We start from the raw sequence: 17,494 nt of genomic DNA, 5'->3' as shown, positions 1-17,494 counted from the left end.
TCGAGCGCACGCCCCCTAGCGGTGGGCCGCACGTGCACTTCCAGGCCACGCCTCCTCCCCAGCTGCAGGGCTGGGCGCCAGAGCGAGGCGGGCGCTGGTCCTGCGAGTGTCCGACCGCGGGCGCTATGGGAGGAGACAGAGAGTGTGTGGAGGGGGGAGGATGCATCGTCGACGACCCTTCCTAGACGGACAGGCACCTGGAAGGCATGTAGCAAAGCCTGGGGAGGGTGGGGCTCCTTCAGCAGGGCCAGGGGCGGACTGTTACTCTACACCCTCAACGACTAACCATTTTGTTATGGAGTGAGCTTCTCTGGGTGAAGGTACCTCAAGGGTAGGGCCCCACCTCAGGGTCCTTCTTCTGGGGTTCGATTTTGTGTGCCTTGTGGGGATGCACGAAATCGAACTATTAAGGCCTGCTGGTTGACCCTGGTACTCTTCATTATTGCAAGGAGTAAGGGAGGTCAATGGGAGAGTTTCTCCTGTGGGCTATCCTCGGGCTGGGTCTACACTCGTTGCGGAAGATCAAATGTTCCAGGGTGAATGTGGACCCCAGAACGTCTTTTGAGCAGCATGGTATTAAGGAAGGTTGACTGGAGGAGTGGTCCCATCGACCTTCTGCCATGATGACAGGCAAGGAAGCTGACGGCTGCAAAGTCGATTTTTGGTTCGCAATTGGCATACCGAAAATTGTGTAGCAGTTGTTGACCTTCCAGGTAAGTGTAGATGCAGCCTCTGTGAGGATGATCTGATTAGTAGCTCTTAGGTAGGTCTAGTCCACCCGCACAATTGTAGCTGCAATTGTGTATCTGTGATCAACTTTCAGGTCTAATTTGGACCTGGCATTACAAATCACTTCGTGAGAATAAAAAACAGAACTTACACCTGGAGTTATACCTTTCTATTGCAAAGGGGCTGGTTGAGTTCTAAATGCATTTTTTAAGATTTTACCATCACGGGAAAATTTTCCACATCTGACCAGCCTTGTTTGCTTCCGTCCACAGTTTCAGGACCTTTGCATTTCCCCAGAGATGTGTTTAGCTTTACCTCTTCCCCACATAGGCTGGTTGTTCAATTACAGGGAAGAACCAACCTGAAAAATGCTGAGTCACGGAACAGAGACTCTAGGAACATCTCTGTGGTACTTAAAAATGAAACCAGTATCACTAATGCATTTTTTTAAAATCTTCAGTATTTAGGTTGTATTCCCTTCTTTTGTGTCTTGTGGTTGCATTTTAATGGAAGGGGTCATGTGTTAGGGTTTTAATGAATTGAAAGCTATAGTTCCTGTGTTATGTGTGAATAAGTGCTAAACAATGCCTGCTATTCTAAGGGAGTTTTTCTGAGTTAGGTAGCTTATTGTGGCACATGAGGAACAATTTAGAAAGGAGTTTAACCAGGATATTTGAAACCATATCTAAGCTTTTCTGGCATAAAGAGGGTTTGGATAGGATGTTGATACATGTGCATTTTATGAAGATAGGTTAGTCTGTGCTGCAAAAACTGGGTCTAGCTATGATTTAGTATTTTTCAAAATACAAGTGGTTCATATACATCACTGCAAACATGTTATATAGATGATTATAATAGATTATTATTTGGTCCCGTGGATTTGTTTTGCGGGGGTGGGGAGCTCTAGCATTGTGCGGACTGCTTCAGAAACATCTTCCTCATATTTTGGGAGTTACAGTAACATTTGTTTTGACTACTGGTGGAAACAATACACATTATGCCAGGTTGCACTGGCCCACATTATGATTATTATAGTTGCACCTGCTGCTCTGCTCAGTTTCACCAGCTCTGCAAGGAGAGGGGAGGTGCACTGCCCCTGTGCCTCTGCCAAAACTGTAGTTGCTAAATGGAGCACCTGACATGCCTCCCCTCTGTATGGCCCTCCCTGTAACCCCACTCCCAAAGGCATCAGTTGCATCTGCCACCATCCCTCCTAGTGCTCAAGATATTGGGGGAGGTAGTTGGTTAAAACCTTGAGTTCCCACGGTGTGAAGAGTGAGGTTAAAATGTTCCCTGTGGTACCTCCACTGTTGTCTAGGGAGGAAATGGATAGAGGCCAAGCCCTCAGAAAGATATGAAGAGCTGAAAACCAGGAAGTTTGGTGTGACATGGCCTTGAGAAGACCATAAATAGGTAAGTTGAATGATTTATTGCTCTGGGGTGGGGATATTTAAATTGATTGGTCTGGTGAGACAAGTGGGTTTGAATAACCTGTATAACTGTCTGCCCTGTGGCTCCTCCACATGCACACACAATAAGTAGCAGGGGAAGTGCTGGAAGAGGTCTCCTGCCTCTTTGTCCTAGCTTTGGAGGAGGAGGAGGGAATTTCTGGCACTTGCGTAATGGATCCATCTTATAGGCATAAATGCTGTCGTAATTTGTTTATTATGGTGTTTTTCATATAAGCCACCACATTTTAAAGTGAGGCAAAAAGTACAGTGGGGCCTGTTTGTACACATGTGAAAGAGACATACCTCTCACCAGAGGTATTTTCCCTTGTCCACCTGTATGTCAGCCCACTGTTCTGCACACAAGTTGGTACATGTGTCATCTTTCCTGTCTTGTTGCTTCCATCCAGTCCTGCATTATGCTGTGCATGACTAAAAATGTCAAAATGCCACATAATCCAACAGCAAATACAAAGAATAAAAAAATAATCTGGAGAGATGAAAGTATTTTGAGTCTACTTTTAAAAAGTATGAGTTAAGTTTTAGAAAACTGAAATAACGTAAGATTTCTTTCTGCTTGTATCATTGCCAGTATGTGTCCATCAAGTATGTAGGTTAAACATAAGTCGTGCTAAATGAGAATATACTATTTATATACCCCATGTTTTATTATCTTTGTTCTGGTTTTGTATCCATTGCTTCTCTCATCCCTTGACCTTCTATCTTCCCCTTCTCCTCTACCCCAAAAAAATTGATAGTAAACAAATAAAATAAAATACAGGAAGCAAAATGCTTTTAAAACTACAGCAGCTGCTACATCAAACAGCTGAAGAACTTCCTTAGTATTTCGGACCTTTAAAAGAAATGATACAGCCTTTACCATTACCAAATAGGTTGTGTACGGCAGGACTCAGTTGAAGTGAATGGTAAAGTGCACATTTTTTTCAGCTGTGTTTTCAGGCTATCTGCAGACTTACGAAAGGAGATAAAAGCATTTTTTTAAATTAAAGTTAAGATTTCTATTTCATCATGTGACTCCAGAAGTTGCTTATGCTTTAATCTGACCCTGGTCTGTACCCTGATGATCCTGCACAGATTTTTGACCGAGCCCATTGACTGGGAGAAAATTTTGTGAGTTTGAAGGCTCAAGCACTGTGAACATGATGATCAGTAAGAGTTTCATTTGCAATTATATATTGCACTGTTGAGTCTAAGTGCTGCAGTTTGAGAAGCTCTCTGTAGCCAGGGTTCAGCACACATTGCACTTTGCAGGAGGTATCTAGCATCTTAGAGAGTCACTAAGTGGCAGCGTGATAATGGCCTAACCAAAAAAAAAAAGGGGGGTAATAAATAATTTTAAAAAAATTTAAATTTTCAGATATATAAGGCCTATTCATTTAAACACTTATGCACATGCTCATCATTTATGATGTGAGTAATCACATTGAAGCCAGCTGACTAAAGTTAAATGACCCTGTCCTTAAGTGTTTGTGGGTGGAGACCAAAGTCTCAAATTTCAAAGAAACTGTAGTTAGAATTCTCAGGGGAGGTAGCAGTACATGTAAGATTACAAAAGACCTGATTCTGTTTTGCATTCATGATAAACAACAAGCTCCCATTTGACTGGAGAGGATTTTGTTTGAGAAGACTTTTAGATTTATCTTTTTTTGAAGGTATTGCAGAATTAAAAAAAAAAGGCGTGGTAAGTGATTGAGCAAAAAATCTACTAGGACTATGAGTGGTTTTATGAATTTTTAAAAGGAATATTTGCATGAGAACAAGATTTATTTCCTTTTCAAATTTTAAGCATTCCCCTTTGGCACAAGAAGTTCAGCCTTAACAGTAAGGCACTGGAGACTCTGAAAGTGAAACTGATCCATCTTATTTCACTGACAAAGAAATGTTAAATTCCTAAAATCAATAGACTGCAAAAATTGTCAAATATTTTTAAAAATCTTGTGATTTTTAGCAGTTTTGAATGTTACTAGTAACACATAGTACTGCTCCATCCTTTCTCTCCCCCTCAAAAGAGAGCTGATGAAGTACTGCAAGGACCTTATGGGCCTTTTCTCTGTACCTTGTGTAAACATCCTATTACTTTACATATATTAACAGTGTGAAGTGAGTGTAAAATGCTACCAAATTAGAATGTTAGCATTTCACAGCCACATTTGAATCATTTTGCATTGGTGTAAATAATGGAATAAGGTGCATTTGGTTCTAAATCTTATACCTATCAATAACCTTTGCAATGGAAGAAGAAAGTTTCTCTGCAGTTCTGCAGTAGTATTACAAATATTAAGGCCATGCCTGCTCTATGGGCACTATAGTGTAAATGCTTTCTATGGTAACAAAAGAATTATTTTTTCCCCTGCTTTGTAAATAATCATCTCCCAGACTGGGAAGGAAAAAAAACCAAAACCCTTTCCTTCCCTAGCTGTGACCAACCAACTTTGGCCAGGTCTACACAAGGGATCAAAGCTGATCCCAGAGATGCAATTCTAGCCACACCATTTATGTAGGTAGAATTGAAGTGTCAGGATTGACTTTCTTTCCTGGTGTAGACTGAGTCTCAGTGGGCTTACTCTGATGTCCCTTACTCTATGTGGCAGTGTGAAGTACCAGGGTTGACAGCTGAGCCCAGAGAGATCAATTTTGCAGCATCTTCACATGTGGCAAAACTGATCTTTGGATGATGGATTGTAGCATGTCGACGGCCCCAGTAGGCATAGATATACCATTAGCCACATCCGTATCAGCTGTTTGGCAATAGCTAGAGTGCTCAGGGTATAAATTCGTCATGACTCTGAGTGTTTTAGTAATGTGTACTAACTTATAGGTGTAGGTGTGGCCTAAGTCTTCTGGGCAGCTTTCCATGTAACAAACTAATCAATGCATGAAAGAAACTAAATATATTGATAAAAGACAACATATTTTCTCAATTCCTTATTGTTTTTAGTGAACAACTAACAGGATAGCAAAACCAAAATAATTTCTAGAAAGATTATTGGAAAAATAATTCTGTTTCTAAGGGTCACTACAGGCCTAAAGGTAATTATGTATTTTCTTAATTAGAAAAAGACAATAAGGCAACATTAGCAAATAATGACTAGTAATGGGAAGGTGGGGATTCTGGCTGTATTGTTTAGATGGGCTAAAACCAGATGAGAGTCCATTGCTGCTTCTTTCTCATTCAGGACTTTGTGTTTAGTGAGAGTTAGAGGGCATATGACCCAGGTGAAAATGTACAGTACACTAGCCTGCTGTGTGGTAGCTTTCATGATGATTCTGTCATTGTGCACTAAAAGTTCTAGAACGGACTTTGATGTAATATAAACAGCCATACATTGAGGTGCATTGCCCTGGAGGGCTGCAAGCAGGTTTCTGGGATCCACCAAGCATGTCCAGTGTTAGACTTGCTGGGGTCCAGAGTCAAAAACTAAAGGCCCACAACATGGCTCTTTATCCTAGTGCCCTGAGTCCCACCACCCAGGCTGGAAGTCCAAGTCTGAGAAAAGGCAACTGTCCTGCTAGCTATCCTCCAACACCAGCCCTAGCTTTTATTTGCAGACGAAAAAGTTATTGTGGTGTGGGTGGGCTGTGGAATTTTTATAGTATATGGGGTTGAGGGACAGGCTCAGAAAGAAAAAGATTGTACTAAAATTTGTGTAATACAGAGTTTCTCAGGTTGAATCTCTCTAATCCGGAAATTTTTTCTGGCAACATCCATAATCCGGCATGATTTTAGTTAGCTGGATGACCACTTATTATGGGTGTGGCCAAGTTGTCTGTGGTCCCATAAAATTTGTTTACAGCCACCAATCCTGGTTCTCTGTGTTATTATTTAGCTGCAATTTACCCCTAAATGTCTTCTGAGAGCCCAGTAAGCAGTGGAAGTTTTGGTAATACGCTAGACAATATTGACCGCCTGTGTGTGGCAAGCTGGTTTGCTGAAGACTTACATCCCTGCTTCCCCTGCATACAAGTCTGGTCTACACCAAATACTAGATAAAATCTAGTTAAGTCATTTATGACTGAAAAATGATATGCCCTGTGTGTTATGGTTGGGTTGACTGAACTCCTATGATAGACCCAAGTAAACTGAAAAATTCCTTCTGCCAATGCAGGAAGTGTCTGCTACAGTGGCGCAGTTGATGGGGCTATAGCTGGGCCTCAGTAGTCTTTTATATGGCTATTGGCCCCGTGCTTATGTAGACACACCCTCAGCTATGATGGAGGTTTTATGGAGTTTAACCTTCGGAAGGAGTTTAACCTTTGGCTAGCCTCAGCTCCTGAGGATGCCGGATTTGAGAGGTTCAAATTTATGATAGATCTAACACAAGACTCAAAGTTATCCATGCAAAAATTTTGTAATTTTTTAAAATGATCACCTTTAGCAGCTTAAGTGAGTTTTTCCTCCATCATTTTTCTGTATAAATTTATCTTTTCATAGTTTGCAGCAACAGAGTTTCTTTTGGTAAGGAAATTGCCTAGCATTCCCACACAGACAAACGTTTGAATATTAAGTATCCAGTCTTTTAAGGTTTTCGGAAGTTTTCGAAGTTTTGGGATTACACTTGTCTGCACCCTTAGAACACTCATTTTAACTTAGGGTTCTGCAAATACTGTTGTAACTCTTTCTGTAACAGTGTGGCACTGACCTTCCATAAGCCCCCTTATCTGGTCAAGCGTATGTGCCCACACTACCTTACTTTTCAGCCTTTTCATCTACTCAGCCCTCAGGCCGAGTCACACGTCGTGTGCTAATCAAACTCAAATACTTTCCGGGTACGTGTTCACCAGGGGCCCATCCTGCCCCCTATGTATTCTCTCTCTATAGGTTTCACTCTGTTTGAGAGTGGTGCCTCCAGTGCTTCTCCTCTTAGAAGCAGCATCTGGGTCATCTGAAGGCCCTTCTGCTCCAGTTCTTTGACTGGGGATCTCTATAGTTAAATTCCCTCACCCCCACTCAGGATTCCAACATCCACGCCACTTCTTCCCAGGTGCTAATGGAGGGCTTGAGGGGGCGGGCAGTCCCACCCTGGACTCCAAGTCTGTGCCCAGGGACCCTGTAGATAGCAACTAACTGTCTGCTAAGTCCATTTTAATGCTGCTTGAATTCCCTGGGCCACTTCCCTATGGGTCTGTAGTGTCCTCGCCCTTACCTCAGGGTTCTGTCACAGTACACTAGAATCTGCTTATAATCCATAGTCTTTCAGCAGCTTTCCATTCAGAGCTCTCTATGGGTGTTGCCTCTCCCTTAGGCAGCCTGTCACCATCAGTCTTCTCTGCTTGGGATCTCCAGCAGCACTGAGCTGACTGTGGTACTGCAGGTCCTTTTATAGGGTCTTCCTGGCCCCTGACTGGCTGCTTCCTCCTGCAGTCTCTAGCCTGCCGGTGCATGGAAGACCTGTCTGTGACTTTTCTGGGGCAGAGTGTGACAAGACCACAAGCCTCAAGTAGGGGGCATCAGGGCCTGGTCCATCCGTTCACACTTTCCCTTTAATTTTAAGTAGGCGTGACATTGTTTCCATTCCTGGAATCATCGGACACTAGAACTGGAAGGAACCTCAAGAGGTCATTGAGTCCAGTCCCTTGCCCTCACGGCAGGATTACATACCATTTAGACCATCCTGATAGGTGTCTGTCTAACCTGTTTTTAAATATATCCACACTCCAGAAGGCCTTAGGTGACAGGCCTGTTCTCTCCTACAGACAACCTCCCAACCTTATGGGGATTCTCACCAACAGTCACAGTCTGTACCGCAGGAACACCAGTCCTGGGACTTTTCCTTGCAACAAAGCCTGCTGCCAGTTTTGTCCACATATCTGTTCTGGAGATACCATTACTGGACCTAACCAGGTTAGTCACAGAATCATGGGCACATTCTCATGTTCCTCAACTAACATCATATATGCCATCATGTACCAACAGTGCCCAGACGCTTTGTATGTTGGACAGACTTCAAACTCTCTCAGACAAAGAGTTAGTGGGCACAAAACAGACATCAAAACACTCCTGATCCACAAACCAGTTAGTCTACATTTTAATGGAGTGGGCCATTCTGTTAATGAATTAAGAGTTTGCATCTTATTGAAGAAGAATTTTCACACTACTTTGGAAAGAGAGGTTGCTGAACTCTCTTTCATATTAAAATTCGACAAATTAACACGTAGTTTGAACCGGGATGCAAATTTTCTGGGACAGTATAGGGGCTCTTTTGCATACGTGGCTTAATCTATTTCTTGACCTCCCCGCCCGGCACCTCTGCTCTCTGATTTGCTCACCTTGATGATCATATTTCTGATTTGTCAACGTTGATTACTGTTTTTGGTTCTCTATGCCTTAAATATTTGAGTCTGTTCTTGTATGGCTATGGTCTGAAGAAGTGGATCTGTCCTATGAAAGCTTACCTCATAAACTATTTTGTTAGTCTTTAAAGTGCTACTTTGCTGCTTTTTTGTTTAAATATCTCCAGTGATGGAGATTCTACAACCTCCATTGGCAATTTATTTCAATATTTAACCACCCTGACAGTTAGGAAGGTTTTCCTAATGTCCAACCTAAACCTCCCTTGCTGCAGTTTAAGCCCATTGCTCCTTTTCCCATCCTCAGAGGCTAAAAAGAACCATTTTTCTCTCTCCTTGCTGCACTTTTTAGGCACTTGTAAACTGCTATGATGTCCCCTTTCAATCTTCTCTTTTCTAAAGTGAACAAGCTCAATTCCTGCTGTATTTCGTCATAGCTCATGTTCTTTAGACCTTTAATCATTCTTGTTGCTCTTCTCTGGACCTTCTCCAATTTCTGCACATCCCTCTTGACATGTGTTGCCCAAAACTGGACACAATACTCTAGCTGAGGTCTAATCAGTGCAGAGTAGAACTGAAGAATGAATTCTTGGGTCTTGCTCACAACATTCCTGTTAATGCTTCCCAGAATCATGTTTGCTTTTTCTGGAACAGCATCACACTGTTGACTCATATTTAGTTTGTGGTCCACTATGACCCCTAGATCTCTTTCTGCAGTACTCCTTCCTAGACTGTTGTTTCCCATTCTGTATGTGTGAAACTGATTATTCCTTCCTAAGTGGAGAACTTTGCATTTGTCCTTATTGAACTTCATCCTGTTTACCTCAGACCATTTCTCTAGTTTGCCCAGATCATTTTGAATGATGACCCTATCTTCCAAAGTAGTTACAACCACTCCCAGCATGGTGTAATCTGCAGATTTACTAAGTATACGCTCTATGCCAAAATCTAAGTAGTTGATGAAGATATTGAACAGAACTGGTCAGAAAACAGACCCCTGCGTAACCCCTCTTGTTATGCTCTTGCAGCATAATTGTGAACCATTAATTACTACCCTCTGAGAATGGTTAGCCAGCCAGTTATGCACCCACCTTATAGTAGCCCCATCTAAACTGTATTTGCCCAGTTTACTGATAAGAAGATAACAGGAGACCATATCAAATGCCTTACTAAAGTCGATGTACGCCAAATCCACCACTTCTCCCTTATCCAAAAGACTTGGTATCCTGTCAAAGAAAACAATCAGATTAGTTTGGCATGATTTGTTCTTTACAAATCCTTGCTGGCGGTTGCCTATCACCTTATTTTCTTCCAGATGTTTGCAGGTGAATTCCTTAATTACTTGCTCCATTATCTTTTGTATCACAGAAGTTAAACTGACTGGTCTGTAATACCCCAGGTTGCTGTTATTCCCTTTTTTTATTGTAGATGGGCACTATATTTGCCCTTTTCCAATTTTCTGGACTCTCCCTGGACTTCTGGGACTTTTCAAAGGTGATAGCTAAAGGCTCAGATACCTTGTCTATCAGCTCCTTGAGTATTCTAGGATGCATTTCATCAGGCCCTGGTGACTTGCAGACATCTGTTTTCTAAAGTGATTTCTAGCTTGTTCTTTTTATTTTATCTCCTAAGCCTTCCCTCTTCCCACTTGCTTTCGCTATGTTAGGCATTCCTTCACCAGACTTCTTGGTGAAGACCAAAACAAAGAAATCATTAAGCACCTCTGCCATTTCAAGTTTCCTGATATTGTTTCTCCCTCATCACTGAGTAGAGGGCCAACCTCGTCCTTGGTGTTCCTCTTGCTTCTAATAGATTTATAGAATGAATTCTTGTTACACTTTGTCTCTAGCTAGTTTAAGCTTGTTTTGTGCCTTGGCCTTTCTAATTTTGCCCCTGCAGACATCTATTGTTGGTTTATATTCATCTTTTGTCATTTCTCCTGATTTCCACTTTTGATATAACTCCTTTTTGATTTTGAGATCCTGCAAGATCTCCTGGCTAAGCCAAGGTGGTCTTTTACCATACTTTCTACTTTTCCTATACAGCTGTGTAGATTAAGGGCCCAAAAGCAATAGTATCCCTTTGAAAAACTGCCAGCTCTCTTCAGTTATTTTTTCTTTCAGTCTTGCTTCATCTGGGACCTTACCTACAAGCTCTCTGAGTTTGCCAGAACCTGTCTTCCTGAAATCCGTTGTCTCTATTTTGCTGCTCTTCCTTCTACTACTCCTTAGAACAGTGGTTCCCAAAGTTTTTGGCATCATGACCCGCTTTTGATTTTTGAGAAACCCTCACTCCCCACCTCTTCTTTACCATCATCCAACCCCAGCCGCCTGCCCACATGAGACCTGCATTGCCAGAGCCTCCTGCCCCAGCCCCGCGCTGCTGGGGTCAGCTATTCACCTGCCCATGAGCCGCCACGGCCAGCCACCCACCCACCCCCTGGCCACCCAAGCCCTGCAGCGCCAGGACCAGCAACTCACCCGCCTGCTGGCCACCACAGCCAGCTGCCCACCTGCCCACTGGCCACCCAAGCCCCGAGTTGCCAGCACTAGCTGCCCACCCACCAGCTTCCCACCGCAGCCACAGGCCAGCTGCCTGAGCTGCCTGCCTAAGCCCCACATGGCCAGAGCCAGCTGCCCGCCCACCAGTCCAAGCCACCTGAGCCCCACGCTGCTGGGGCCAGCCACCCACCTGGCAGCCCAAGCCACCCACATGCCTGCCTGAGCCCCGCAATGCCAGGGCCAACTGCCCAAGCCCTGTGAGTGCCACAAGACCCAGGAGCCACCCACCTGAGCCCCTCACCTCCCACAAAGCCAGGCACCACCAGCCCCGCATTCTCACCTCATCCCCATCCCCCTCACCCAAACCAGGCACCCCCAGCACCCCATCCTCCTCCTCCTCCCCCTCAGCCCACACTCACTCACCTTTCTACATGGGTCTTCACCAGCTGCCTGCTTTTTATAGCGGCTGTGCCAGGTCACCCACATAAAATGGCAGGGGCTGAGAACTGGAAGCAAACACTGGCTCTTTCTTCAGGTGGGGGAGTAATGGGGGGCTGGGTTGCCTTGCACTCCCCATCCCCTGGAATTTTTTTTCATGCCCCCCAGTTTGGGAAACCCTGCCTTAGAATCATGAACTCTTTGATTTCATAGTAACAGAGGTAGCTGTGTTAGTCTGTATTCCAACAAAACAAAGCAGCAGAAATGTAGCACTTTAAAAGACTAACAAAATGATCTACTCTGTGATGAGCTTTTGTGGGACAGACCTACTTCTTCAGATCAATTTCAAAGTCTGTATTGGAAATTAAATTGATCTGAAGAAGTGGGTCTGTCCCATGAAAGCTCATCACCGAATAAATCATTCTGTTAGTCTTTAAAGTGTTACATTTCTGCTGCTTTATCTTTTGATTTCATGGTCAGTTTCTCCCAAGCTGCCTTCCACTTTCAAATGCTCAACCAGTTCCTCCCTATTTGTTAAAATAAAATCTGGAACAGCTTCTCCCCTATTGATTTTTTCCACTTTCTGAAATAAAAAAATTGTCATCCATTTAGTCCAAGAACTTTTTGGATAGTCTGTGCCTCGTTGTTAGTTTTCCAACATATATCTGGATAGCTGAAGTCTCCCATTAACACCAAATCCTGCGCTTTGGATAATTTTGTTAGTTGCTTAGAAAAAGCCTTATCCACGTCTTCTACCTGCATAGATGGTCTGTAGTAGACCCCTAATATAACATCACCCTTGTTTTTTACCCTTTTTAACCTAACCCGAAGACTCTCAAGGCTTCCATCTCCTATGTCCATCTCCACTTCAGTCTGTGAGTGTACATTTTTAATATATGACACCTTTCCTTGTTTATTCTGCCTGTCCTTCCTGAGTAAGCTGTACTCTCCTATACCAATATTCCAATTGTGTATGTTTTCCCACCAAGTCTCTGGGATGCTGGCTATGTCATAGTTGTGTTTAGTTATTATAACTTTGAATTCTTCCTGCTTATTACCCATACTTCCTGCATTTGTATATAGGTATCTAAGACACTAACTTGATTTTTGCCTCCCGGCTCTGCCTATTCTCTCTTTCTTCTCTGTCATTATAGCCCATGTTCCCTGTCATTTCTGGCCCAACTCCCAGGTCTCCTTTTTTTTTTCCTCTTACCCACGGACTTTGGTCACCTGCCCCCATCAAACCTCGTTCAATGTCTTCCTCGCTAAGTTAACCAGTCTGTGTCCTAAAATGGTCTTCCCCTACCTCCTAAAGGTGAACGCTATCTGTGCCTAGCAGTCGTTCCTGCAAAAGCATCCTGTAGTCTAAGAACAAGAATTTGAGATTGTCATCAGGTGTTCAGTTTTGAAGTGTAGAGAAACTGAGTGCAAATATACAGCCCTTGATTTGCATGCTAGGTTTATGTAAATATTGGAGTTTGCATGCTCAGAAGTCAGGAGTGCACAATAATGTTTGAAGTTTGTTAGTTATTTTTGATTGCACACTTAAAAATCGGTCTCATTAGATACTGTATTCTGCAGACCAAAGAAACTGGTTAAACTAGGAAGGGAAATATTTCCAGTGTTTACTTCTGATATTTATTTAGTCGACTATTTAAATCTAGCTAAATCATATTCGGAACAATTTTCTGTGTTCCAGAGAAGCAAAGCAAGGATATTTTCCAGCGATACAAGAGAGTATTATAGTACAATAAAATTTCACAATGATCTAGCCCCATTCTTCCCAAATTATTTCAAAGCTATGTAATTCTGTAATATTTGCAGTGTTGTAGCTGTGTGGATCCCAGCGTATTAGATCAACAGGTATGTGAGGTAATTGCTTTTATTGCCAATAACTGTCAGTGTAAAAGACAAGCTTGCACACAGGTCTCTTTCATATCCAAGAAAGGTACTTTTAGGGCTGATCTAAATTAAAATGTTAGGTTGTCCTAGTTATGTTGCTTATGGATGAGAAAAATTCATTCCCCTGAGCAATGCAGTTAAGCCAACCTAACACTTGTGTAGACAGAGCTAGGTTGCCAGAAGACTTTGTCCATTGACCTCTTGGGAAGGTTGATTACTCCTGGAAGTGCTGCAGCTGTGCCTCTCCAGAGTCTGAAGGTTAGACAAGCCCAATGTCACAACTGAGTATAAAGTTAGAACAGATAATGAGCTAACACTTGTTGCAAGAAGACATTCAAGGTGGAGTTGGCAGTTAACATCTCTGCAGTCATAGGACAAAGGAGGTTTGTTAGGTTACATATCTTTATAACCCTCAATAAATCCAGTATCTTTATTTACACTCACGGATTTTTGGTTTCTAGCAGCTTCATGAATTTAAGCTCCTAGGTTGGTCTTTTGAAATTGTTTCAGAGGTTTCTTTTGTGGAAACCTGTGTGGGCCCTCCACGTGCCTGTCACAGCATGTGGCGTACCTCATCTAGTAGGCTAAATGCTTCAGCAGCCTCTGTGTAGGTAGAAAGACAACTACTACACTCACATAAATTCACAACAAAAAATGTTAAGACACTCACTCCATCTCACCCCCCATGTGAATACTTTTTACAAAATGGTCATTCCACATTTGACCTCTGTCCTCATCCTCAAACATGAATATCATAGGACATATTTTTCCTAACGTGATAATGCTGCTGTGTACTCCGGAAACCATTCTCACCTTTGTGCAGTGAGAATACCTGTACATCAAGCAGAAGCAAATTGTGCCAGGAGGACTTGGTATGCACCGATGCATGCAGCTATGACAGTGATGGGTATAGCAACTACGTGTTAAAGACATCAGATACAGACTGTGAGGTAGAGTTGAAAAGTTTCAACTATCTGTGAACTACTCTGACTATTTCTGGAAGCAAATATATCTTGAGGGGGTGTATGCATGTTGCAGGTAGGGGTTACATAAGAGTACACAGTAATACTTTATTCCTACATTCTGGTCCTACAAGACAATCTGCAGCCCTTCTTCTAAAAGTCATTACTGTTATACGAGTAGTTTACGTGCACCATCATACTCAGTAATTATTATTAGAGTTGCTTTGTGTATTCTAAGACTTACTCTCCAGCAGAGCAGATACTCTCTAATTATAAAACATTCATTTTTTATGTTAAGTCCTTATCTGGATATCTTCATAACCATAGCAGAGAGACTTTTCTTCAAGCCTCTACAAGTGACAAATATTTTGATGTATTACATGGTACAAATATGCTCATAGTGTCTTGTGACAGCAGGCTTTTGCTTTAATCTCAGGCACAGAAGTATGGGATAATGCATAAAGTAGGTCACCTGAGGCTAAATATTTCCCAAACCGGTACCATTTTGAGACTACAGTTGCGTTACCAATTGTATTTCGAGACATCTAATTTTGGTCAAAATTAATTTTTTCTGTGAATTATAGGGCTTTTGTGACTTCAATAGTTTGACTGTCCAATGATGTTTAAACATTTATGTGATATAGAAGAACTGTACCACTTTCAGCATCTCCATCCACCCTGGTGTTGACCTCAAGATATGCACCTCTTGCAGTAGCAATAACATTTCCTAGCTGATGGTTACCCCTTAGTGCCAAAATGGGTTCAGGCTGGTAGATTAAAATAATAAGCAGGGAACTGGATAGATTCTGATTGGTGATAATAGGGTATTGTGCCTATAAACATCAGTGGGGATGGAGATGCAGAAAGTGTCAAATTACATCTTCATAACTATAGCAGAGAGACTTTTCTTCAATCAGTCCGGTCTACAAGTGATAAATATTGTATTAATTAATTAATGTCGTATATGGTTACAGTGTAAGATGGTCCCACTCTGGAAAACTCAATGCCAGGGGCAGCATTTCTCTAACCAGTTAACAAGTAGTGTTTCACAGCTGTACCCTAAAGAGCAAGTGAAGGCTCAGACATGAATTCTTTATAAGCTTATTGAACCACCACTACCCTCGCTAGCCTTCACTCCCACACTTCATTGGCATTATTTGTTTTCACTCTAAGGCTACGTCTACACGTGCACCCAACTTCGAAATAGCTTATTTCGATGTTGCGACATCGAAATAGGCTATTTCGATGAATAACGTCTACACGTCCTCCAGGGCTGGCAACGTCGATGTTCAACTTCGACGTTGCTCAGCCCAACATCGAAATAGGCACAGCGAGGGAACGTCTACACGCCAAAGTAGCACACATCGAAATAAGGGAGCCAGGCACAGCTGCAGACAGGGTCACGGGGCGGACTCAACAGCAAGTCGCTCCCTTAAAGGGCCCCTCCCAGACACACTTTCATTAAACAGTGCAAGATACACAGAGCCAACAACTAGTTGCAGACCCTGTATATGCAGCACGGACCCCCAGCTGCAGCAGCAGCAGCCAGAAGCCCTGGGCTAAGGGCTGCTGCCCACGGTGACCACAGAGCCCCGCAAGGGCTGGAGAGAGAGTATCTCTCAACCCCCCAGCTGACGGCCGCCATGGAGGACCCCGCTATTTCGATGTTGCGGGACGCGGATCGTCTACACGTCCCTACTTCGATGTTGAACGTCGAAGTAGGGCGCTATTCCCATCCCCTCATGAGGTTAGCGACTTCGACGTCTCGCCGCCTAACGTCGAAGTTGGTGCCGCTACTTCGAAGTAGCGTGCACGTGTAGACGCAGCTCAAAGGTTACATTGTGACTTGAGCTTGATCAGGAGCAAGACTCTTTCACGTGCCAATTTTGTTACTAACCCCAACAGCAGCAGAAGCTAGCTCTTCAGCGGGTCTCAGTTTCAGAAGTACTTTTCAATAACTAACATTAGAATGAGAATAAATTGTATCTGCCATTTATTTAATAGTCTGGGCCATGTATCTAAAGCATTAAAATTCCCCCTTGCTCTTAACTGTCCCCAAACTCATCGCTTTTTTGAGCAATACATGTCTTATTTAAAAAATCCTTACTGTTAGCCTTCCAAGTAAAACTAAATACGCCTGCTGGTATTCTTTATCATCAAAAAAATGGACTGGCTCACGCATCTATTCCCTTTGTGTTTTCTCAGAAAACATGAAAAATAATGGAGTTAACTTTTGTGTAAATCCTCACATTTTGCCTTGACTAATGAAAGTCATTTTTTGACCTATACTGTATAAAAAAAGTCAGCACATAGTCTGTTTTCTACCTTAATGACCTTCTCTGCAGTTCCAGAGGGAAAAAGGCCTGCTGTAGACATAAAGTAAAATCCTTTTCCCCCACCACCACACAACACAATAAACTTTAATAAGGTCAGGCAGCTATCTTTTCAAATAGTAGCACAGCTTGGTTTTCATACACACAGTTTGTTGCATTCTTCCTTTCAATGGATGGCAAAAGATGACTGAGGGGAAGCAATCAGATGGCTCTTTCAAAAGGTCAGGGATTTAGGAGATTTTTCTCTCTGTCTGTGAAAGGCTGGTTTCATTCATGAACAATGCTGCCAGCAATGAGTTTCTAAGACTTCTCTTCTAAGGCTGTTGTGGTCTGTAATCCATGATATTTCTAGGACCATATAGGTGTCAGGTAGGGCTTTAGAGAATTTCTCCCAATCGCTGCCTTTTGCTGGATGCTGGAAGTGTTAATTTTAAAACATGAAAAAGATGCACCTTTTCACTGCAGTATTATAGTGGTTGCAGCCTAGGCTACCCCACAAGGTGTGGAGGAATGGCCGATGGGCCCAAAAGGAAAATGAAGACAAAGGTATCCTCTTCTTGCTAGCAAGCATCAAAGAACGCTTCTCCTTCATAGTCAACCTGCAGCCAGGTACGTTGGTAGTGTCTCAAGCCAATCTCTTTGTTTGAGCCATTGTTGGACAGGTAAAGAAGTTACCTTTTCCCTTTGCTTCACAAGTCTTAAAACTGCCCAGGGCCATTTTGGCAACCAGTGTTCCTGATTACAGGCCTTGTCTCCCACTTTTGCCTCCAAGGCCACAGGACAGTGATTCCAACCAAAGCTGAGGCCCTGCCCAGAAAACTGACAACTCCCACCAACCTCCCTGCCCAGTGTCCTCTAAACTTAGTAGATTT

At 42.9% G+C, this 17,494-nt stretch overlaps 1 long non-coding RNA gene across 1 annotated transcript in view; it reads left to right on the top strand.

The window, feature by feature from the left end:
- Positions 1-88: 88 nt before the first annotated feature.
- The window catches only part of LOC142020765 (uncharacterized), a 146,764-nt gene continuing 129,358 nt past the window's right edge, over positions 89-17,494 (top strand). Inside the window, exons 1-2 of the long non-coding RNA XR_012647494.1 lie at positions 89-204; positions 2,048-2,142. This is a non-coding gene — a long non-coding RNA (uncharacterized LOC142020765). The remainder of the gene's footprint in view (positions 205-2,047; positions 2,143-17,494) is intronic.

This window comes from Carettochelys insculpta, chromosome 14 (genome assembly GCF_033958435.1).
Source record: "Carettochelys insculpta isolate YL-2023 chromosome 14, ASM3395843v1, whole genome shotgun sequence".
Classification (NCBI taxonomy): domain Eukaryota; kingdom Metazoa; phylum Chordata; order Testudines; family Carettochelyidae; genus Carettochelys; species Carettochelys insculpta.
The sequence above is the reverse complement of the archived record's forward strand: the minus strand, read 5'-3'. Positions and strand labels throughout refer to the sequence as shown.